This window comes from Gorilla gorilla, chromosome Y (genome assembly GCF_029281585.2).
Source record: "Gorilla gorilla gorilla isolate KB3781 chromosome Y, NHGRI_mGorGor1-v2.1_pri, whole genome shotgun sequence".
Classification (NCBI taxonomy): domain Eukaryota; kingdom Metazoa; phylum Chordata; class Mammalia; order Primates; family Hominidae; genus Gorilla; species Gorilla gorilla.
The window spans coordinates 62,393,595-62,409,641 of record NC_073248.2 but is presented as its reverse complement, the minus strand read 5'-3'; positions in this window follow the sequence as shown (position 1 = coordinate 62,409,641).

Below are 16,047 nucleotides of genomic sequence, written 5' to 3'. Positions count from 1 at the left end.
CAGTATATAATATGTATTTGGTGAAATTTGATATATTACATACAGTATGTAATATATATTTGGTGAAATTTGATATTTTATGTACAGTATATAATATATATTTAGTGTTCTTTCATACTTTATGTACAGCATATAATACATATCTTGTGTAATTTGATATTTTATGTACCTTATATAACATATATGGTGAAATTTGATATCTTATGTACAGTATATAATATATATGTAGTGTACTGTCATATTTTTTGTAAAGTATATAATACATATTTGGTGAAATTTGATATTTTATGTGCAGTATATAATATATATTTGGTGAAATTTGATATTTTACATACGGTACGTAATATATATTTGGTGAAATTTGATATTTTATATACAGTATATAATATATATTTAGTGTTCTTTCATACTTTCTGTACAGTATATAATACATATTTTGTGTAATTTGATATTTTATATACAGTGTATTATATATTTTTTGAAGTTTGATATTTTATGTACAGTATAAACTATATATTTGGAGAAATGTGATATTTCGTGTACATTATATAATATATATGTAGTGTACTGTCATATTTTGTGTATAGTATATAATACATATTTGTTGAAATTTGATATTTTATGTACAGTATATAATATATATTTGGTGAAATTAGATATTTTATGTACAGTATGTAATATATATTTGTTGAAATTTATATTTTATGTACAGTATATAATATATATTTAGTGTTCTTTCATACTTTATGTACAGTATATAATACATAGTTTGTGAAATTTGATATTTTATGTATGTTATATAATATATATGGTGAAATTTGATATTTTATGTACAGTATATAATATATATGTAGTGTACTTTCATATTTTATGTATAGTATATAATACATATTTGGTGATATTTGATATTTTATGTACAGTATATAATATATATTTGGTGAAATTTGGTATTTTACATAAAGTATGTAATACATATTTGGTGAAATTTGATATTTTATGTACAGTATATAATATATATTTAGTGTTCTTTCAGACTTTATGTACAGTATATAATACATATTTTGTGTAATTTGATATTTTATGTACAGTATATTATATATTTTTTGAATTTTGATATTTTATGTACAGTATAAACTATATATTTGGTGAAATGTGATATTTCGTGTACAGTATATAATATATAAGTAGTGTACTTTCATATTTTATGTATAGTATATAATACATATTTGGTGAAATTTGATATTTTATGTACAGTATATAATATATATTTGGTGAAATTTGATATTTTATGTACAGTATGTAATATATATTTGTTGAAATTTATATTTTATGTACAGTATATAATGCATATTTAGTGTTCTTTCATACTTTACGTACAGTATATAATACATAGTTTGTGAAATTTGATATTTTATGTACGTTATATAATATATATGGTGAAATTTGATATTTTATGTACAGTATATAATATATATCTAGTGTACTTTCATATTTTATGTATAGTATATAATACATATTTGGTGAAATTTGATATTTTATGTACAGTATATAATATGTATTTGGTGAAATTTGATATATTACATACAGTATGTAATATATATTTGGTGAAATGTGATATTTTATGTACAGTATATAATATATATTTAGTGTTCTTTCATACTTTATGTACAGCATATAATACATATTTTGTGTAATTTGATATTTTATGTACCTTATATAACATATATGGTGAAATTTGATATCTTATGTACAGTATATAATATATATGTAGTGTACTTTCATATTTTATGTATAGTATATAATACATATTTGGTGAAATTTGATATTTTATGTACAGTATATAATATATATTTGGTGAAATTTGATATTTATCAGACAGTATGTAATATATATTTGGTGAAATTTGATATTTTATGTACAGTATATAATATATATTTGGTGAAATTTGATATTTTACATAAAGTATGTAATACATATTTGGTGAAATTTGATATTTTATGTACAGTATGTAATATATATTTAGTGTTCTTTCAGACTTTATGTACAGTATATAATAGGTATTTTGTGTAATTTGATATTTTATGTACAGTATATTATATATTTTTTGAATTTTGATATTTTATGTACAGTTTAAACTATATATTTGGTGAAATGTGATATTTTGTGTACAGTATATAATATGTAAGTAGTGTACTTTCATATTTTATTTATAGTATATAATACATATTTGGTGAAATTTGATATTTTATGTACAGTATATAATATATATTTGGTGAAATTTGATATTTTATGTACAGTATGTAATATATATTTGTTGAAATTTATATTTTATGTACAGTATATAGTGCATATTTAGTGTTCTTTCATACTTTATGTACAGTATATAATACATAGTTTGTGAAATTTGATATTTTATGTACGTTATATAATATATATGGTGAAATTTGATATTTTATGTACAGTATATAATATATATGTAGTGTACTTTCATATTTTATGTATAGTATATAATACATATTTGGTGAAATTTGATATTTTATGTACAGTATATAATATATATTTGGTGAAATTTGATATATTACATACTGTATGTAATATATATTTGGTGAAATTTGATATTTTATGTACAGTATATAATATATATTTAGTGTTCTTTCATACTTTATGTACAGCATATAATACATATTTTGTGTAATTTGATATTTTATGTACCTTATATAACATATATGGTGAAATTTGATATCTTATGTACAGTATATAATATATATGTAGTGTACTTTCATATTTTATGTATAGTATATAATACATATTTGGTGAAATTTGATATTTTATGTACAGTATATAATATATATTTGGTGAAATTTGATATTTTACATATGGTACGTAATATATATTTGGTGAAATTTGATATTTTATGTACAGTATATAATATATATTTAGTGTTCTTTCATACATTCTGTACAGTATATAATACATATTTTGTGTAATTTGATATTTTATGTACAGTGTATTATATATTTTTTGAAGTTTGATATTTTATGTACAGTATAAACTATATATTTGGTGAAAAGTGATATTTCGTGTACATTATATAATATATATGTAGTGTACTGTCATATTTTATGTATAGTATATAATACATATTTGGTGAAATTAGATATTTTATGTACAGTATGTAATATATATTTGTTGAAATTTATATTTTATGTACAGTATATAATATATATTTAGTGTTCTTTCATACTTTATGTACAGTATATAATACATAGTTTGTGAAATTTGATATTTTATGTATGTTATATAATATATATGGTGAAATTTGATATTTTATGTACAGTATATAATATATATGTAGTGTACTTTCATATTTTATGTATAGTATATAATACATATTTGGTGATATTTGATATTTTATGTACAGTATATAATATATATTTGGTGAAATTTGGTATTTTACATAAAGTATGTAATACATATTTGGTGAAATTTGATATTTTATGTACAGTATATAATATATATTTAGTGTTCTTTCAGACTTTATGTACAGTATATAATACATATTTTGTGTAATTTGATATTTTATGTACAGTATATTATATATTTTTTGAATTTTGATATTTTATGTACAGTATAAACTATATATTTGGTGAAATGTGATATTTCGTGTACAGTATATAATATATAAGTAGTGTACTTTCATATTTTATGTATAGTATATAATACATATTTGGTGAAATTTGATATTTTATGTACAGTATATAATATATATTTGGTGAAATTTGATATTTTATGTACAGTATGTAATATATATTTGTTGAAATTTATATTTTATGTACAGTATATAATGCATATTTAGTGTTCTTTCATACTTTACGTACAGTATATAATACATAGTTTGTGAAATTTGATATTTTATGTACGTTATATAATATATATGGTGAAATTTGATATTTTATGTACAGTATATAATATATATCTAGTGTACTTTCATATTTTATGTATAGTATATAATACATATTTGGTGAAATTTGATATTTTATGTACAGTATATAATATGTATTTGGTGAAATTTGATATATTACATACAGTAAGTAATATATATTTGGTGAAATGTGATATTTTATGTACAGTATATAATATATATTTAGTGTTCTTTCATACTTTATGTACAGCATATAATACATATTTTGTGTAATTTGATATTTTATGTACCTTATATAACATATATGGTGAAATTTGATATCTTATGTACAGTATATAATATATATGTAGTGTACTTTCATATTTTATGTATAGTATATAATACATATTTGGTGAAATTTGATATTTTATGTACAGTATATAATATATATTTGGTGAAATTTGATATTTAACAGACAGTATGTAATATATATTTGGTGAAATTTGATATTTTATGTACAGTATATAATATATATTTGGTGAAATTTGATATTTTACATAAAGTATGTAATACATATTTGGTGAAATTTGATATTTTATGTACAGTATGTAATATATATTTAGTGTTCTTTCAGACTTTATGTACAGTATATAATAGGTATTTTGTGTAATTTGATATTTTATGTACAGTATATTATATATTTTTTGAATTTTGATATTTTATGTACAGTTTAAACTATATATTTGGTGAAATGTGATATTTTGTGTACAGTATATAATATATAAGTAGTGTACTTTCATATTTTATTTATAGTATATAATGCATATTTGGTGAAATTTGATATTTTATGTACAGTATATAATATATATTTGGTGAAATTTGATATTTTATGTACAGTATGTAATATATATTTGTTGAAATTTATATTTTATGTACAGTATATAATGCATATTTAGTGTTCTTTCATACTTTATGTACAGTATATAATACATAGTTTGTGAAATTTGATATTTTATGTACGTTATATAATATATATGGTGAAATTTGATATTTTATGTACAGTATATAATATATATCTAGTGTACTTTCATATTTTATGTATAGTATATAATACATATTTGGTGAAATTTGATATTTTATGTACAGCCTATAATATATATTTGGTGAAATTTGATATATTACATACTGTATGTAATATATATTTGGTGAAATTTGATATTTTATGTACAGTATATAATATATATTTAGTGTTCTTTCATACTTTATGTACAGCATATAATACATATTTTGTGTAATTTGATATTTTATGTACCTTATATAACATATATGGTGAAATTTGATATCTTATGTACAGTATATAATATATATGTAGTGTACTTTCATATTTTATGTATAGTATATAATACATATTTGGTGAAATTTGATATTTTATGTACAGTATATAATATATATTTGGTGAAATTTGATATTTTACATATGGTACGTAATATATATTTGGTGAAATTTGATATTTTATGTACAGTATATAATATATATTTAGTGTTCTTTCATACATTCTGTATAGTATATAATACATATTTTGTGTAATTTGATATTTTATGTACAGTGTATTATATATTTTTTGAAGTTTGATATTTTATGTACAGTATAAACTATATATTTGGTGAAAAGTGATATTTCGTGTACATTGTATAATATATATGTAGTGTACTGTCATATTTTATGTATAGTATATAATACATATTTGGTGAAATTTGATATTTTATGTACAGTATATAATATATATTTGGTGAAATTTGATATTTTTTGTACAATATGTAATATATATTTGTTGAAATTTATATTTTATGTACAGTATATAATATATATTTAGTGTTCTTTCAAACTTTATGTACAGTATATACTACATAGTTTGTGAAATTTGATATTTTATGTATGTTATATAATATATATGGTGAAATTTGATATTTTATGTACAGTATATAATATATATTAGTGTACATTCATATTTTATGTATAGTATATAATACATATTTGCTGATATTTGATATTTTTTGTACAGTATATAATATATATTTGGTGAAATTTGGTATTTTACATAAAGTATGTAATACATATTTGGTGAAATTTGATATTTTATGTACAGTATATAATATATATTTAGTGTTCTTTCAGACTTTATGTACAGTATATAATACGTATTTTGTGTAATTTGATATTTTATGTACAGTATATTATATGTTTTTTGAATTTTGATATTTTATGTACTGTATAAACTATACATTTGGTGAAACGTGATATTTCGTGTACAGTATATAATATTTAAGTAGTGTACTTTCATATTTTATGTATAGTATATAATACATAATTGGTGAAATTTGATATTTTACGTACAGTATATAATATATATTTGGTGAAATTTGATATTTTATGTACAGTATGTAATATATATTTGTTGAAATTTATATTTTATGTACAGTATATTATGCATATTTAGTGTTCTTTCATACTTTATGTACAGTATATAATACATAGTTTGTGAAATTTGATATTTTATGTACGTTATATAATATATATGGTGAAATTTGATATTTTATGTACAGTATATAATATATATCTAGTGTACTTTCATATTTTATGTATAGTATATAATACATATTTGGTGAAATTTGATATTTTACGTACAGTATATAATATATATTTAGTGTTCTTTCAAACTTTATGTACAGTATATAATACATATTTTGTGTAGTATGATATTTTATGTACCTTATAAAACATATATGGTGAAATTTTATATTTTATGTACAGTATATAATATATATGTAGTGTACTTTCATATTTTATGTATAGTATATAATACATATTTGGTGAAATTTGGTATTTTATGTACAGTATGTAATATATATTTGGTGAAATTTGATATTTTACATACCGAATGTATTATATATTTGGTGATATTTGCTATGTTATGTACAGTATATAATACATGTTTAGTGTTCTTTCAAACTTTATGTACAGTATATAATACATATTTTGTGTAATTTGATATTTTATGTACAGTGTATTATATATTTTTTGAAGTTTGATATTTTATGTACAGTATAAACTATGAATTTGGTGAACTGTGATATTTCCTGTACAGTGTATAATATATATGTAGTGTATTGTCATATTTTATGTATAGTATATAATACATATTTGGTGAAATTTGATATTTTATGTACAGTATATAATATATATTTGGTGAAGTTTGATATTTTATGTACAGTATGTAATATATATTTAGTGTTCTTTCATACTTTCTGTACAGTATATAATACATATTTTGTGTAATTTGATATTTTATGTACAGTATATTATATATTTTTTACGTTTGATATTTTATGTACAGTATAAACTATATATTTGGTGAAATGTGATATTTCATGTACAGTATATAATACATATGTAGTGTACTTTCATATTTTATGTATAGTATATAATACATATTTGGTGAAATTTTATATTTTATGTACAGTATGTAATATATATTTGGTGAACTTTGATATTTTATGTACAGTATCTAATGCATATTTGGTGAAATTTGATATTTTATGTACAGTATTTAATATATATTTAGTGTTCTTTCATACTTTATGTACAGTATATAATATATATTTTGTGAAATTTAATATTTTATATACATTATATAATATATATGGTGAAATTTGATTTTTTATGTACAGTATATAATATATATGTAGTGTACTTTCATATTTTATGTATAGTGTATAATACATATTTCGTGAAATTTGATATTTTTTGTACAGTATATAATGTATATTTGGTGAAATTTGATATTTTACGTACCGAATGTAATATATATTTGTTGAAGTTTGATATTTTATGTACAGTATATAATATATATTTAGTGTTCTTTCATACTTTATGTACAGTATATAATACATATTTTGTGTAATTTGATATTTTATGTACAGTGTATTATATATTTTTTGAAGTTTGATATTTTATGTACAGTATAAACTATATATTTGGTGAAATGTGATATTTTGTGTACAGTATATAATATATATGTAGTGTACTGTCATATTTTATGTATAGTATATAATACATATTTGGTGAAATTTGATATTTTATGTACAGTATATAATATATATTTGGTGAAATTTTATATTTTATGTAGAGTATGTAATATATATTTGTTGAAATTTATATTTTATGTACTGTATACAATATATATTTAGTGTTCTATCATACTTTATGTACAGTATATAATTCATAGTTTGTGAAATTTGATATTTTATGAACGTTATATAATATATGGTGAAATTTGATATTTTAAGTACAGTATATAATATATATGTAGTGTACTTTTATATTTTATGTATAGTATATAATACATATTTGGTGATATTTGATATTTTATGTATAATTATATAATAAATATTTGGTGAAATTTGATATTTTACATAAAGAATGTAATACATATTTGGTGAAATTTGATATTTTATGTACAGTATATAATATATATTTAGTGTTCTATCATACTTTATCTACAGTATATAATACATATTTTGTGTAATTTGATATTTTATGTACAGTATATTAAATATATTTTGAAGTTTGTTATTTTATGTGGAGTATAAACTACATATTTGGTGAAATGTGATATTTTGTGTACAGTATATAATATATATGTAGTGTACTTTCATATTTTATGTATAGTATATAATACATATTTGGTGAAATTTCATATTTTATGAACAGTACATAATATATATTTGGTGAACTTTGATATTTTATGTACAGTATGTAATATATATTTGTTTAAATATGATATTTTATGTACAGTATATAATATATATTTACTGTTCTTTCATAGTTTAAGTACAATATATAATACATATTTTGTGTAATTTGATATTTTATTTACAGTATATTATATGTTTTTTGAGGTTTGTTATTTCATGTACTGTATAAACTATATATTTGGTGAAATGTGATATTTCATGTACAGTATAAAATATATATGTTGTGTAGTTTCATATTTTATGTATAGTATATAATACATATTTGGTGATATTTGATATTTTATGTACAGTATATAATACATATTTGGTGAAATTTGATATTTTACATAATGTATGTAATACATATTTGGTGAAATTTGATATTTTATGTACAGTATATAATATATATTTAGTGTTCTTTCATACTTTATGTACAGTATATAATACATATTTTGTGTAATTTGATATTTTATGTACAGTATATTATATATTTTTTGAAGTTTGATATTTTATGTGCAGTATAAACTATATATTTGGTGAAATGTGATATTTTGTGTACAGTATATAATATATATGTAGTGTACTTTCATATTTTATGTATAGTATATAATACATATTTGGTGAAATTTGATATTTTATGTACAGTATGTAATATATATTTGGTGAAATTTGATATTTTATGTACAGTATGTAATATATATTTGTTGAAATTTATATTTTATGTACAGTGTATAATGTATATTTAGTGTTCTTTCATACTTTATGTACAGTATATAATACATAGTGTGTGAAATTTGATATTTTATGTACGTTATATAATATATATAGTGAAATTTGATATTTTATGTACAGTATATAATATATATCTAGTGTATTGTCATATTTTATGTATAGTATATAATACATATTTGGTGAAATTTGATATTTTATGTACAGTATATAATATATATTTGGTGAAATTTGATATTTTATGTACAGTATGTAATATATATTTAGTGTTCTTTCATACTTTTTGTACAGTATATAATACATATTTTGTGAAATTTGATATTTTATATACGTTATATAACATATATGTTGAAATTTGATATTTTATGTACAATATATAATATATATGTAGTGTAATTTCATATTTTATGTATAGTATATAATACATATTAGGTGAAATTGGATATTTTATATACAGTATATAATATTTATTTGGTGAAATTTCATATTTTACATACGGTATGTAATGCATATTTGGTGAAATTTGATATTTTATGTACAGTATATAATATATATTTAGTGTTCTTTCATACTTTATGTACAGTATGTAATACCTATTTTGTGAAATTTGATATTTTATATACGTTATATAATATATATGGTGAAATTTGATATTTTATTTACAGTATATAATATATATGTAGTGTACTTTCATATTTTATGTATTGTATATAATACATATTTGGTGAAATTTGATATTTTATGTACAGGATATAATATATATTTGGTGAAATTTGATATTTTACATACCGAATGTAATATATATTTGTTGAAATTTGATATTTTATGTACAGTATATAATATATATTTAGTGTTCTTTCAGACTTTATGTACAGTATATAATACGTATTTTGTGTAATTTGATATTTTATGTACAGTATATTATATATTTTTTGAATTTTGCTATTTTATGTACAGTATAAACTATATATTTGGTGAAATGTGATATTTCGTGTACAGTATATAATATATAAGTAGTGTACTTTCATATTTTATGTATAGTATATAATACATATTTGGTGAAATTTGATATTTTATGTATAGTATATAATATATATTTGGTGAAATTTGATATTTTATGTACAGTATGTAATATATATTTGTTGAAATTTATATTTTATGTACAGTATATAATGCATATTTAGTGTTCTTTCATACTTTATGTACAGTATATAATACATAGTTTGTGAAATATGATATTTTATGTACGTTATATTATATATGGTGAAATTTCATATTTTATGTACAGTATATAATATATATCTAGTGTACTTTTATATTTTATGTATAGTATATAATACATATTTGGTGAAATTTGATATTTTATGTACAGTATTTAATATGTATTTGGTGAAATTTGATATTTTACATACGGTATGTAATACATATTTGGTGAAATTTGATATTTTATGTACAGTATATAAAATATATTTAGTGTTCTTTCATACATTATGTACAGTATATAATACATATTTTGTGTAATTTGATATTTTATGTACAGTATATTATATATTTTTTGAAGTTTGATATTTTATGTACAGTATAAACTATATATTTTGTGAAATGTGATATTTCGTGTACAGTATATAATATATATGTAGTGTACTTTCATATTTTATGTATAGTATATAATACATATTTGGTTAAATTAGATATTTAATGTACAGTATATAATACATATTTAGTGTTCTTTCATACTTTATGTACAGTATATAATACATATTTTGTGTAATTTGATATTTTATGTACAGTATATTTTATATTTTTGAATTTTGATATTTTATGTACAGTAAAAACTATGTATTTGGTGAACTGTGATATTTCGTGTACAGTATATAATATATATGTAGTGTACTGTCATATTTTATGTATAGTATATAATACATATTTGGTGAAATTTGATATTTTATGTACAGTATATAATATATATCTGGTGAAATTTGATATTTTATGTACAGTCTGTAATATATATTTGTTGAAATTTATATTTTATGTACAGTATATAATGCATATTTAGTGTTCTTTCATACTTTATGTACAGTATATAATACATAGTTTGTGAAATTTGATATTTTATGTACAGTATATAATATGTATTTAGTGTTCTTTCATACTTTCTGTACAGTATATAATACATATTTTGTGTAATTTGATATTTTATGTACAGTATATTATATATTTTTTGAAGTTTGATATTTTATGTACAGTATAAACTATATATTTTGTGAAATGTGATATTTCATGTACAGTATATAATATATATGTAGTGTACTTTCATATTTTATGTATAGTATATAATACATATTTGGTTAAATTAGATATTTAATGTACAGTATATAGTACATATTTAGTGTTCTTTCATACTTTATGTACAGTATATAATACATATTTTGTGTAATTTGATATTTTATGTACAGTATATTTTATATTTTTTGAAGTTTGATATTTTATGTACAGTAAAAACTATGTATTTGGTGAACTGTGATATTTCGTGTACAGTATATAATATATATGTAGTGTACTGTCATATTTTATGTATAGTATATAATACATATTTGGTGAAGTTTGATATTTTGTGTACAGTATATAATATATATTTGGTGAAATTTGATATTTTATGTACAGTATGTAATATATATTTGGTGAAATTTGATATTTTATGTACAGTATATAATATATATATAGTGTTCTTTCATACTTTTTGTACAGAGTATAATACATATTTTGTGAAATTTCATATTTTATATACGTCATATAACATATATGGAGAAATTTGATATTTTATATACAGTATATAATATACATGTAGTGTACTTTCATATTTCATGTATAGTATTTAATACATATTAGGTGAAATTTGATATTTTATGTACAGTATATAATATATATTTGGTGAAATTTGATATTTTACAGACAGTATGTAATACATATTTGGTGAAATTTGATATTTTTTGTACAGTATATAATATATATTTAGTGTTCTTTCATACTTTCTGTACAGTATATAATACATATTTTGTGTAATTTGATATTTTATGTACAGTATATTATATATTTTTTGAATTTTGATATTTTATGTACAGTGTAAACTATTTATTTGGTGAAATGTGATATTTCGTGTACAGTGTATAATTTATAAGTAGTGTACTTTCATATTTTATGTATAGTATATAATACATATTTGGTGAAATTTGATATTTTATGTACAGTATATAATATATATCTGGTGAAATTTGATATTTTATGTACAGTATGTAATATATATTTGTTGAAATTTATATTTTATGTACAGTATATAATGCATATTTAGTGTTCTTTCATACTTTATGTACAGTATATAATACATAGTTTGTGAAATTTGATATTTTATGTACTGTATATAATATATATTTAGTGTTCTTTCATACTTTCTGTACAGTATATAATACATATTTTGTGTAATTTGATATTTCATGTACAGTATATTATATATTTTTTGAAGTTTGATATTTTATGTACAGTATAAACTATATATTTTGTGAAATGTGATATTTCGTGTACAGTATATAATATATATGTAGTGTACTTTCATATTTTACGTATAGTATATAATACATATTTGGTTAAATTAGATATTTAATGTACAGTATATAATTCATATTTAGTGTTCTTTCATACTTTATGTACAGTATATAATACATATTTTGTGTAATTTGATATTTTATGTAAAGTATATTTTATATTTTTTGAAGTTTGATATTTTATGTACAGTAAAAACTATGTATTTGGTGAACTGTGATATTTCGTGTACAGTATATAATATATATGTAGTGTACTGTCATATTTTATGTATAGTATATAATATATATTTGGTGAAGTTTGATATTTTGTGTACAGTATATAATATATATTTGGTGAAATTTGATATTTCATGTATAGTATTTAATACATATTAGGTGATATTTGATATTTTATGTACAGTATATAATATATATTTGGTGAAATTTGATATTTTACAGACAGTATGTAATATATATTTGGTGAAATTTGATATTTTTTGTACAGTATATAATATATATTTAGTGTTCTTTCATACTTTCTGTACAGTATATAATACATATTTTGTGTAATTTGATATTTTATGTACAGTATATTATATATTTTTTGAAGTTTGATATTTTATGTACAGTATAAACTATATATTTGGTGAAATGTGATATTTCATGTACAGTGTATAATATATATGTAGTGTACTTTCATGTTTTATGTATAGTATATAATACATATTTGGTGAAATTTTATATTTTATGTACAGTATATAATATATATTTGGTGAAATTTGATATTTTATGTACAGTATTTAATACATATTTGGTGAAATTTGATATTTTATGTACAGTATATAATATATATTTAGTGTTCTTTCATACTTTATGTACAGTACATAATACATAGTTTGTGAAATTTGATATTTTATGTACAGTATATAATGTATATTTGGTGAAATTTGATATTAAACATACAGAATGTAATATATATTTGTTGAAATTTGATATTTTATTTACAGTATATAATATATATTTAGTGTTCTTTCATACTTTATGTACAGTATATAATACATATGTTGTGTAATTTTATATTTTATGTACAGTGTATTATATATTTCTTGAAGTTTGATATTTTATGTACAGTATATACTATATATTTGGTGAAATGTGATATTTCGTGTACAGTATATAATATATATGTGGTGTACTGTCATATTTTATGTATAGTATATAATACATATTTGGTGAAATTTGATATTTTATGTACAGTATATAATATATATTTGGTGAAATTTGATATTTTATGTACAGTATGTAATATATATTTGTTGAAATTTATATTTTATGTACAGTATATAATATATATTTAGTGTTCTTTCATACTTTATGTACAGTATATAATACATAGTTTGTGAAATTTGATATTTTATGTATGTTATATAATATCTATGGTGAAATTTGATATCTTATGTACAGTATATAATATATATGTAGTGTACTTTCATATTTTATGTATAGTATATAATACATATTTGGTGATATTTGATATTTTATGTACAGTATATAATATATATTTGGTGAAATTTGATATTTTACATAAAGTATGTAATACATATTTGGTGAAATTTGATATTTTATGTACAGTATATAATATATATTTAGTGTTCTTTCAGACTTTATGTACAGTATATAATACATATTTTGTGTAATTTGATATTTTATGTACAGTATATTATATATTTTTTGAATTTTGATATTTTATATACAGTATAAACTATATATTTGGTGAAATGTGATATTTCGTGTACAGTATATAATATATAAGTAGTGTACTTTCATATTTTATGTATAGTATATAATACATATTTGATGAAATTTGATATTTTATGTACAGTATATAATATATATCTGGTGAAATGATATTTTATGTACAGTATGTAATATATATTTGTTGAAATTTATATTTTATGTACAGTATATAATGCATATTTAGTGTTCTTTCATACTTTATGTACAGTATATAATACATAGTTTGTGAAATTTGATATTTTATGTACAGTATGTAATATATATTTAGTGTTCTCTCATACTTTCTGTACAGTATATAATACATATTTTGTTTAATTTGATATTTTATGTACAGTATATTATATATTTTTTGAAGTTTGATATTTTATGTACAGTATTAACTATATATTTTGTGAAATGTGATATTTCGTGTACAGTATATAATATATATGTAGTGTACTTTCATATTTTATGTATAGTATATAATACATATTTGGTTAAATTAGATATTTAATGTACAGTATATAATACATATTTAGTGTTCTTTCATAATTTATGTACAGTATAAAATACATATTTTGTGTAATTTGATATTTTATGTACAGTATATTTTATATTTTTTGAAGTTTGATATTTTATGTACAGTAAAAACTATGTATTTGGTGAACTGTGATATTTCGTGTACAGTATATAATATATATGTAGTGTACTGTCATATTTTATGTGTAGTATATAATACATATTTGGTGAAGTTTGATATTTTGTGTATAGTATATGATATATATTTGGTGAAATTTGATATTTTATGTACAGTATGTAATATATATTTGGTGAAATTTGATATTTTATGTACAGTATATAATATATATATAGTGTTCTTTCATACTTTTTCTACAGAGTATAATACATATTTTGTGAAATTTCATATTTTATATACGTCATATAACATATATGGAGAAATTTGATATTTTATATACAGTATATAATATACATGTAGTGTACTTTCATATTTCATGTATAGTATTTAATACATATTAGGTGAAATTTTATATTTTATGTACAGTATATAATATATATTTGGTGAAATTTGATATTTTACAGACAGTATGTAATATATATTTGGTGAAATTTGATATTTTTTGTACAGTATATAATATATATTTAGTGTTCTTTCATACTTTCTGTACAGTATATAATACATATTTTGTGTAATTTGATATTTTATGTACAGTATATTATATATTTTTTGAAGTTTGATATTTTATGTACA